Below are 11,646 nucleotides of genomic sequence, written 5' to 3'. Positions count from 1 at the left end.
AGTTGTGCTTCTGAGGCCTTCAACTGCTTGGATGAGGCCCATCCACGTTATCGAGGGCAATCTTTGTTTATGGTTGACTGATTACAGATGTTAATCACATCTACGAAATACCTTCACAGCAATATCCTGGTTAGGGTTTGACCAAACAACAGGGCACCATAGCTTAGCTCTTCTTCTTTTGTATCATTGCATTATGGTCCAATAGATTTTTATTAGAAATGTTTCATGTATGGCTTTTAGGAGATTTTTGCCCCACTTTTTGGGCCTGTTTCTGAGCTTCAGTTTTATTGTGGAAAGAGAGATACAGGTCAATCCAATCAGCTTTTGTCATCCAAGATTTAGCATCTGAGGTTCTGACCAGCATGTGTAAAATTGATATAAGGTTAGGTAACCCTGGGTCACATGTCCTCCAAAAGGATTCTAAACTCCTCCATGAACAGTTGCTGGTTTTGTCAGGGTTTAGGGAAATCCTTAATTACAGTTATTAGCTCAGCTCTGGTCCAAGGTTTTTTGTTTTTGAGGAAGATTAGCCCTGAGCTAACTACTGCCAATCCTCCTCTTCTTGCTGAGGAAGACTGGCCCTGAGCTAACATTCGTGCCCATCTTCCTCTACTTTATACATGGGATGCCTACCACAGCATGGCTTTTGCCAAGCAGTGCCATGTCCACACCTGGGATCCGAACTGGTGAACTGCGGGCTGCTGAGAAGCGGAATGTGTGAACTTAACTGCTGCACTACTGGGCCAGCCCCCAAGGTTTAAATTCTGCAGTTGTCTGCATCTCTGCCTTGTGGGAGCGATGTATCTTTAGAGGCAACTGGCACTTAAGGATCTTAGGAGTTGCTGGGAAAGGCGAGGGGACTGGACAGGGGAAGAGGAGGGAGGAGTCAATGAAGGGGTGGAGGGGGAGGAGTTGGAAGGAGGAGGGGGAAGAGGCAGGACTGGATCTAGGGAAGTAACTGGAGGACAAGGAAGGAGAGAATTTACTAGGAAAATGAGTCTAGACTGCATACGGATCAAAACAACTCATTCTCTTTGTTTTCTAAAGCACCTCTCAAATGAACAATTTTGTTCAAGTCACATGCTCCCCAGAGTGGCCATTGAAGGTCCAAATGATCGTTGGTGAAGTTGCGCTGTTTAGAGAGAGAATTAGGATTCCAATGAGAATGTATATAAGAAGCAGGAGTTTTTCCTGGACGAGGAGAGGACTTATATGTGGATGTCCCCGTGAGAGCTGGCAATGGTCAGCAGAAATGTGACGCTTGGGCACCTTGTGTCTTGGGCCCTCGGCCTGACAGTTGGCTGTCTCCAAAAGCAGACCTGACAATTTGCTCCCTATAAAAACCAGAGAGAAGGCTGTCTCTGGACAGAGTCTTGGGATGGAAGAAGAACATTATCCAGCTTTATTGGTGACGCACAGCAAAGTTTGTCTGAATGGATCCTGGTCCAGTGAGAACCAGAGACTCGCTGTTCTGCGAGGCTGGCTTCGTCTACAGGCCTACAGGGCCTATAACTGTGTTCTACTCTGTGACTCTCCTTCTCGTGACAAACAACAGTTTTGACAGCACAACACAAAATGGAAGCACAAAGTGAGCCAAAGAGGTGAAAAGGAATGGCCTAACTCCACGAAGGATGCAAACAAATGGGAACCAACTACAAAGCCTGGGCACTAAACTACTAATAAGTAGCTAAGAACTCAACGCAGAGGGAAGGAAGTTCAGACCCAGTGCTGACTTACACGTTGGCGTGGATTGACGAGCCATGAGCAGCAAGGCACAGGGGCTCATGTAGCATCTACAGATGACGCACCTGGCCAAAGGCTGGGGTCTGTAGTGATGGATAAGATAAGATACAGTGCAGACTGTATCTTAGTGGGACATCCAGGCAAACTGTGAAAATAAATGGAGACCACCCAAATAAGAACAAACAGAAGCTATTTATTTAGAGCTTGCTATAGCATGGGAGTCGGCCACCATCGCTTGCGTTTGGCAGGGAGGGTTTCAAAGCAGGCAGGGGAAGTGGGAAAACTTGACGGTGAAAAAAGGAAGGGAGGCTCCAGGTGTGCTGTGATTGGAGGTTCTTTGCCTGGGATGCTGGAGGGGGCCTGACTAGAAGGGGGGCATCTTCTGTGATTGGTTGGAAGCATATTTGGCTTTCTCTGGTTGGTCCTGAGTTGGAAGGAGGTACGAAAAATAAAGAAGCTGGAAGTCATTGACCAGTTCCTGACCATTCTGGGCTGATTGCTGCAGGTGTGTGGCTTCCTTGGTTGGTTCCTACAGATTGTGGGTCAGAGTTCTATTGTCAGATATGGTCTGGCCATTGTCCGTTTGTATATTCAGTCTCCGAGGGGATATTGGTGACTTGCTCCAGAAAGTTCACTGTCTGGGTAAAGACATAAGATGTGCATTCAAGGACAAGAGTGGTTATGCCTGGGATTAGGGGGTCCATCTGAGGCCAGGCTGAGGGGTAAGGCTATTGGTAGAGTGAGGGTCAGGCTGTGGTTGGAGTGAGCATTGGGCTGTACTCGGGTGAGGGGTTGGGCTGTGGGCAGGTGACTGGTCAGAGCAGGGCAAGCAGGTTGGCCAGAGGCTTCTTTGTGAGGGTAGGTTACCAACATAGGGCTGACTCAGTGATGCTGGCCCCATCTCTGACCAGCTCTGATTTAAGCTCGTCCTACTTTCCTAACATCTCCTTTGACACTAACAGACCTTCCCCAGCTGCACCTGGTACCTTTGGGGGAGTACTTTTAGGTACATTCTAAGGTTGGGGAGGAGGTGGTATGGCTTTGATAATAGGGACCTCGGGTAAAATTACAGCCTGCAGTCTCTCCCTGCTGCATGAGAAAAGCGTGATCACACCTGCTCACAAAGATGCTTTGATAGTCACATCCTTTGAGGAGCCAGAACTACCCCTGTGCCATTGTCTTAAGAATCAATATGCTGTGACACTACAGATCTCCCGGGTTGGTAGGGGTGAGGAGATGGCAGGAATGATAGGGACTTTGTTCCTTTCATTGTGCTGTTCCATGAATTTCCTTCTCCTTAAAAGACTGGCTCGGGAGTAATTATAATCTGTAATCTTTAGTTATTGCTTATCTAGGATGGTTGAATGGGGGCCACAAGATTCTGCCAATAAAACCTCACCCACTGTCTTGCCACCATGCCTGAAAGGCCACATTATTGCTCCATATAACTCTTTGGGGTTGAGCATTGCCTTCCATTTCTTCATTCATTCATTCCACAGAAATGTATTACAAGTCTACACTATGTGTCAAGCACTTTGCTGCTCACTGGGGATAAAATGTGGCATAAGACATAGCCTTGACTTTCATGGCTCTCAGAGTCTATCATGGGAGACAGATGTTTAAAAACAGAAGTGCAGCAAATCTAGTGCAATGAACACAAACACCGTGACAGGATCATGGAGGGCGCCAGGCAACTCAGGCAGAGTGGTGAGGGCAGGCCTCCGGGAGAGGGTGGCATTTCAATAGAGGTTGGAGGTTTAGAAATACCAGGTTTGTGAAGAGCAGGCACACATACCTCAGGCCAAAGAAAAACATGTAGGAAAGTCTTAGATCAGGAAAATCTCGGCACTCCTGGCCCCAAATGAAGGCTGGTGAGTTTTGAGCCTAGAGAATATGGACTGAGGGTGTGAATTACAGCTATAGGAAGCTGGGGACCGCACAGAGATGCAGAATGGTGTCTGGGTTTGATTTCAAACATTCTACACAGTGGAATATTTTCAAGTAAAGTTTTTATTAAAGTATAGCATATACAGAGAAAAATGCACAAATCATAGGCAAGCAGCTTGCTGAATTTTCGTAGGGTAAATACACCTGTGTAACCATCACCCAAACCAAGAAACAGAAGGTTACCCCACTCTCGTCCCAGTGGAGACTCCCAGTGTGCATCTGGACCTTCTCAACTACCTGGTCGTGGTGTGGCCTCTTGCTTAGGAGCTCCTGCAGGATGGTCACCTTTCCTTCAGGTCCTCACCTGGGCTGATGACTTGGTTCATAGTTGCCTCTCCCACTAGACTTGAGGCTCCCTGAGGGCAGGAACATGTCTGTTCTGCTCATCCTTGGGTCCCCACTCTGGGCTTGGGTCACTCATCACTGACGTACTGACCATCCAAGGTAGAGGCCACTCCTCTAACTATGAGCTCGCCACTCCACCTGTGGCCTGGTTGCAAGAGTTTTCAAGTGTCCAACAAATACATACTAAAGAAATGTATATTAGCTGGTTCTCATTTTAATTCCATGCAGCACTTAAGCCAGCGAGTGACCCCCTCTCAGTACACCTGCATCTAAATCATCAAGGCTGAAACGGAATGGGAGCAGGGGCTTATTGTGGCCACCAGCAGTCAATTTCTTGAAGAGCAAAGTTAAAGTAGACGTGGGCCTGTAATTACAATTTCTTCTAGAGTCTCTTTGAGTGTGGAGAAGCTGGGTGAGCAGCATTCGGCAAAGGAGTGGCTCTTCCTCGTATGGCCATACCTGGCTGTTCTTCTTTGCTTAGGTCTAGTTTCATTGTTTTTTAAATTACAGCTTTACTGACATAGTTCATATACCATACAATTCACTCATTTAAAGAATACAATTCAATGGTTTTTAGTGGATTCATAGATATGTGCAACCATCACCAAAGTCATTTTTAGAACATTTTCATTATCCCCTTTTCCTCCAAAAAACCCTACCCATAAGCAGACACTCCCCATTCCCCCATACCCACCCTCCCCAGTCCTAGGCAATCACTAATCTACTTTCTGTCTCTATAGATTTGACTATTCTGGACATTCCATATAAATGCAATCATATAATCTATGGTCTTCTGTGACTGGCTTCTTTTACTTAGCGTAACATTTTCAAGATTCATCCATGTTTTAGCATGTTTCAATACTTCGTTCCTTTTTACGGCTGAATATTATTCCATTCCATTTGAAGCAGCTGATTTAAAGTCTTTGTCTAGTTAGGTCATCGTCTGGGTTTCTTGGGGACAGTTTCTACTTATTGCTTTTTTTCCCATGTGTGGGTCATACTTTCCTGTTTCTTTGCATGTCTCTTAATTTTTTGTTGAAATCTGTACATTTTAAAGTAATGCAATATAGCAAGTCTAGAAATCAGATTCTTCCCCCATCACTCCAGGGTTTGTTGTTGTTACTGTTTGTTGTAGATATTGTTTTTGTTTGTTTAATGACTTTTCTGAACTAATTCTGTAAAGTGTGTATTCTTTGTCTCATGTGGCCACTGAAGTGTCTGCTTGGTTAGTTCAGTTGGCAGCTAGTGAATGAGCAGAGATCTCCTTTAGTGCCTGGAACCAGTAAGTCTCCCAGTCCTTGCCAAGGGGCTCTGTGTTCCTCTTAGGGCACATTCCCAACACTCAGCCAGGAAACTGACACACCTTCCCTAGCCTTTGCTTGCTTGTGTGCGTCCTTGAAGTCAGTCATGGGTGAGAGCTTAGGGCCTTCTCAGGCTTTTTCTGAGCCTGTGCACAGCCCTACGCATGCACCTGGTCTTCTAGATTCCCGGGATTTTCAAAGTCTCTATGGATATCACATTCCTCAGCTTTTCCTCTTAAGCTTTTTGGTTAGTCTTATGTTTGCTCCACCTGGTGTCACTTAGGTAGTGAAGTTAAACATTTGCCTTTAATTGTTTTTGATGTCCCCCAGGGCTTATCATACTGGGAAAGCACTGAGTCAGGTCAAATACAGATGGTCTTGCAAGTGGGATCTTTCAAGGAATCACCAGACAGGTCAGATAATGACAATTCTTTAGAATTGTAGTTTTGAAGGAGTTCCGTCCTGTTCTGCTTCTTGTGACGGCTGCCAGGCTGCTACTTTTCACTGCAAGTGTAGGCTAGTTGTTTTTAAGACTAGTGTGGCGCTGGAGAGTGGGGGATGGAATGAGAGCAAGTTAAAATGTCACAAAGATGGCTGTTCTTAATGAGATTCAGTCATTTTCTTCTTTTTTTTGAATAAATGCTCTGTTAATAAACTGATTAACTTCCAGAGTTCTGAAAAAGCTGATCCTCTTGACTTTTGCTTTTATGAAGGACAGAATTTTCAGAGATCCTTACTCTGCCCTTTTTTCTGATACCACCTCCTCATGATGTTGTTTAACATAGTTATCTGGATATTTTTAGACTTTTGTTTTATTTTATTTTTCCGTTTTTGTTTTCTTTGCTTTTCTTTAGCGAGGGCACATTGCAGGTTGTGTCATATATTACCTATCACATCACATTAGGAATTCTATAACATGTAGTTGTCACATTTTGGGGATGTTAAGAATAAATTATTGGTTCAGGAGTTGTCCGCTTGGTCTCTCCGTTATAAAGCTTCCTCACAAACTCCACTTAATGGTTTGTGTAGCCATTTATTGCCTAGATTCATCATTTCTTCAGTGGTTGTGAAATTGTGAATTTCTAAATCTGTCATTAATTCTGCATTCATTAGCTGTGATTCAAGAACCTTTCCTCATCAATTATTTAGTTATTCTGAAATATAGTTATACAAGAAAAGAAGGATAGAAACTTAATTCTTAAAAATTTTTTTATTGTGATAAACACACAATGTAAACTTTACCTTCTTAACCATTTGCTAGTGCATAGTTCAGTAGTGTTAGGTATATTCACATTGAATCAGAAATCCAGGACTTTTTATCTTGCAAATCTGAAACTGTATACTCATTAAACAACAACTACACTTCCCTCCCGCCGCCAGCCACTGGTAACCACCATTCTACTTTCTGTTTCTATGAATTTGACTACTTTAGAAACTTCATATATGCAGAATTATGTAGCATTTGTCTTCTTATGACTGTCTTATTTCATTTAACATAGTGTCCTCAAGGTTCATCCATGTTGAAGCGTGTGACAGGATTTCCTTCTTTTTTAAAGGCTGAATAATATTCATTGTATGTATATACTATATTTGTTTATCAACTCATCTGTTGATGGATATTTGGGTAGCTTCTCCCTCTTAGCTATTGTGAATAGTGCTGCTGTGAACATGGGTGTGCAAATATTTCTTCACGATCTGCTTTCAGTTCTTTCGGATATGTGCCAGAAGTGGGATTGCTGGATCATATGGAAGTTCAATTTTTAATTTTTTGGGAACCCCCCATACTGTTTTTCATAGTAGTGGCACCATTTTACAATGCTACCAACGGTGTACAAGGGTTCCAATTTCTCCACATCCTCACAAACACTTGTTATTTTCTGGCTTTTCAAAATAGTAGCCATCCTAATGGATACGAGGTGATGTCTCATTGTGGCTTTGATTTGCATTTCTCTGATGATTGGTGATGTTGAGCATCTTTTCATGTGCTTGTTGGCTATTTGTATATCTTCTTTGGAGGAATGTCTATTCAGGTCCTCTGACCACAGTTTAATCAGATTATTTGTCTTTTTGTTGTTGAGTTGTGGGAGTTCTGTATATATTCTAGATATTAACCCTCTATCAGATATAAGATTTACAAATATTTTCTCCCTTTCCATAGGTTGCCTTTTCACTCTGTTGGTTGTGTCCTTTGATGCATAAAAGTTTTTAAGATTGATATAGTCCCATTTGTCTGTTTTTGCTTTTATTACCTATGCTTTTGGTGTCATATCCAAGAAATCATTGTCAAGTCCAATGTCATGAAGCCTTCTCCCCATGTCTTCTTCCAGGAGTTTTATAGTTTTGGGTCTTATGTTTAAGTATTTAATCCACTTTGAGTTAATTGTTTTTCTTGTTTTTTTTAATTTGAGTTCCTAATAGTTTACATCATTGTGAAATTTCAGTTGTGCATTATTTCATGTCTGTCACCACATAAGTGCTCCCCTTCACCCCTCGTGCCCACCCTCCACCCACCTTCCTCTGCTAACCACTGAACTGTTTTGTCCACGTGTTTGTTTATATTCCACATGAGTGAAATCATCTGGTCTTTGTCTTTCTCAGTCTGGCTTATTTCACTTAGCATAATTCCCTCCAGGTCCATCCATGTTGTTGCAAATGGGATGATTTTGTCTTTTTATGGCTGAGTAGTATTCCATTGTGTATATATATCACATCTTCTTTATCCAGTCATCAGTCGATGGGCACTTGGGTTGTTTCCATGTCTTGGCTATTGTGAATAGTGTTGCAATGAACATAGGGGTACGTATGTTACTTTGGATTGTTGATTTCAAGTTGTTTGGGTAGATACCCAGTATAGCTGGGTCATATGGTAGTTCTGTTTTTAGTTTTTTGAGGAATCTCCATACTGTTTTCCACAGTGGCTACACCAGTTTGCATTCCCACCAGCAGTGTATGAGGGTTCCCTTTTCTCCACATCCTCTCCAACATTTGTTATTGTTAGTCTTAGTGATTCTAGCTATTTTAACAATCATAAGGTTGTATCTTAGTGTAGTTTTGATTTGCATTTCCCTGATGATTAGTGACGTTGAACATCTTTTCATGTGCTTATTGGCCATTTGTATATCTTCTTTGGAAAAATGTCTGTTCATATCCTCTGCCCACTTTTTGATCAGGCTGTTTGTTTTTTTCTTGTTCAGTTGTGTGAGTTCTTTATATATTATGAAGATTAACCCTTTTCGGATACATGATTTGCAAATATTTTCTCCCAGTTGGTGGGTTGTGTTTTTTTTGATCCTAGTTTCTTTTGCCTTGCAGAAGCTCTTTAGTCTGATGAAGTCCCACTTGTTTATTTTTTCTTTTGTTTCCCTTGTCTGAGAAGATCGAATATTTGAAAAGACCCTTTTAAGTTCAATGTCAAAAAGTGTACTACCTGTATTATCTTCCAGGAGTTTTATGATTTCAGGACTTATCTTCAAGTCTTTGATACGTATTGAGTTTATTTTTGTGTATTGCATAAGATAGTGGTCTACTTTCATTCTTTTGCATGTGGCTGTCTAGTTTTCCCAACACCATTTATTGAAGAGACTGTCTTTTCTCCATTCTATGTGCTTGACACCTTTGTTGGAGATTAGCTGTCTGTAGACGTGCGGTTTTATTTCCGGGCTTTCAGTTCTGTTCCATTGATCTGTGTGCCTGTTTTTGTACCAGTACCGTGCTGTTTTGATTGCTATGGCTTTGTAGTACATTTTGAAGTCAGGGATTGTGATGCCTCCAGCTTTGTTCTTTTTTCTCAGGATTGCTTTAGCTATTTGAGGTCTTTGGTTGCCCCATATAAATTTTAGGGTTATTTGTTCTATTTTTGTGAAGAAGAGTTAATTTTTATATATAGGGTTGTATAAGGGTACAACTTCATCCTTTTGCATGTGGATACCCAGTTTTCCCAACACTAGTTATTGAAGAGACTGTCCTTCCCCCATTGAGTGGTCTTGGCACCCTTGTTGAAGATCACTTGGTCATATATGTGAGGGTTTATTTCTGGGCTCTCTATTCCATTTCATTGGTCTGTTTGTGTGTCTTTATGCAAAGCTTCATTCTTTTACTTTATCAGCTTTCAGAGTAATGAGATGATGTGCTATCCAATTCCATTAGTCCTTTTAAAAAAAATCCTTAAGTACCCATGGAATTTTATGTTTTTGGTGTGTTTCAATCCGCTGCAGTCATTGTCCTCCCCTTGGCCAGTTGTGAGGATCGTTTAAGTGGCTCCTGTGCCAGCTTAGTCCTATGGAGCTTTCAAGCACCACATATCCCAGGACCATCATGGACGTTTCCAGCCTTAGCCCTGGGCTCAGCTGTTTCTCCAAGGAATCTTGATTTGGTTTAATTTTAAAGATCACAGTATAGGTGCTAACTGCTTGTTCTGATTATCTTTTTCTGTGTAACAAACCACCCCAAGGCTGAAGCTTAAAATAATAACAATAATTTATTATTATTACCTTTTATAATGGTTCCAGCAGTTGACCCGGACTCTGGTAGTTCCCACTTAGGGGGCTGTCTCTCATGTGGTTGCAGTTAGTTCCTGTGTCCGGGAGCTTGTCAAAGACTTGTTCACTTACATGTCCAATGTCTGGACTGGAATGACTTAAACTTATGGGGGTCAGAATGGCTGAGGTTCCACGGGCATCTCTCTCTTTCCCACCCTCTCTGTGCTCTTTATACCTGGCCGCCTCAGCATATCTGGACTTCTTATATGGTCACTGAAGGATCCCAGAGCAGGTGTTCCAAGAGAAATGGGCAGAAGCTATACGGTATTTTCTAACTTAGCCTTGAAAGTCATGAAGCATCACCTCCATTGTATTCTATTCTTGGAGAGAGTCACACCCCCTACCCAGGTTCAAAGGGAGGGGACATAAACTCTGTGTCATGATGAAAGGAGTGTCAAGGAATTTGCACACTTTTTTTTTTTTAGTTTCAGGTGTACAACATAGTAATTCGACGTTTATTTACCTTGTGGACATGTTTTCGTTTTTGTTTTTAAGTTAATTTTTATTGAGTTTATGGTAGTTTACAATGTTGTGAGATTTCAGTTGTGCATTATTGTTGCCAGTCGTGTTGTAGGTGCACCCCTTCACCCTTTGTGCCCCCCCACCCCCCCTTTCCCCGGTAGCCCCTAATCTGTTCTCTTTGTCCACATGTTTAAATTCCTCATATGAGTGGAGTCATACAGAGATTGTCCTTCTCTATCTGGCTTATTTCACTTAACGTAATTCCCTCAAGACCTTGTGGACATGTTTTAAGACCACCATACTGCCTTTGCAGTAGACAGAGTTAGAAAATGCATATGTATGCATTAGAAAGAGAAAATTAATTGTAAGTTTAACGTAGCACTTCCAATTCAATTTAGAGATTACAAGGTTTTTACTTAACTTTATGTGATTTTATATTTGTACGTCTTTTATCATATGCTGAAAATCAGTTTGATTCCTTATAACCTTATAATTACTCATTTGCTTTATTGTAATATATATATGTATGTGTGTGTATGTGTGAGTAAATTACATAACCACAGTACCAACTACATTAGGCAGAATAATGACCCTCCAAAGACGTCCATGTCCTAATCCTGAGAACCTGTGAATTTTTTATGTTTTATGGCAAAGGGAAATTAAAATTTTAGAAAGAGTTAAGTTTACTAATCCACTGACCTTAAACCAAGGAGAGCATCCTGGGTTATCCAGATGGGCCCAATGTAATCACAAGAGTCCTTAAATGGTGAGGAGGGAGGCAGAAGAGTCACAGCCAGAGAGACAGCATCATGAGAAAGACTAGAGTGGCCACTGCTGGCTGTGAAGATGGAAGGGACCCATGAGTCAAGGAATGTGGGCAACTTCTAGAAGCTGGATATTTCAAGAAACTAGATTCTCCCTAGAACTTCCAGAAGAGAATGAAACTCTGCCAAAGCCTTGGTTTTAAATCCAATGAGTCCCATTTTGGACTTTTGACCTCCAGAACTGTAAGATAATAAATTTGCATGGTTTTAAGCTGCTAAATTTGTAGTAATTCATTAGAGCAGCAATAGGAAGCTAATACAGATTTTGGTGCCTGGAGGCAAGGTGCTGCTGAAACAAATACAGCAAGCTGGAAGAATTTTTAGGAGCATGATAGAAAAAAACCTAGATTGCTGAATAGATTGTTAGAAATATGGATGTTAATGACTCTTTTTGTGATGACTCAGAAGGAAGTGAGAAGCATGGTGGAGGAAACCTCAGTTGCCTTAGAGGATACTTAAATCATCCTGAACAGACTATTGACAGAA

This window comes from Equus asinus, chromosome 15 (assembly GCF_041296235.1).
Source record: "Equus asinus isolate D_3611 breed Donkey chromosome 15, EquAss-T2T_v2, whole genome shotgun sequence".
Lineage (NCBI taxonomy): Eukaryota > Metazoa > Chordata > Mammalia > Perissodactyla > Equidae > Equus > Equus asinus.
Note: the sequence above shows the minus strand (reverse complement) of the source record.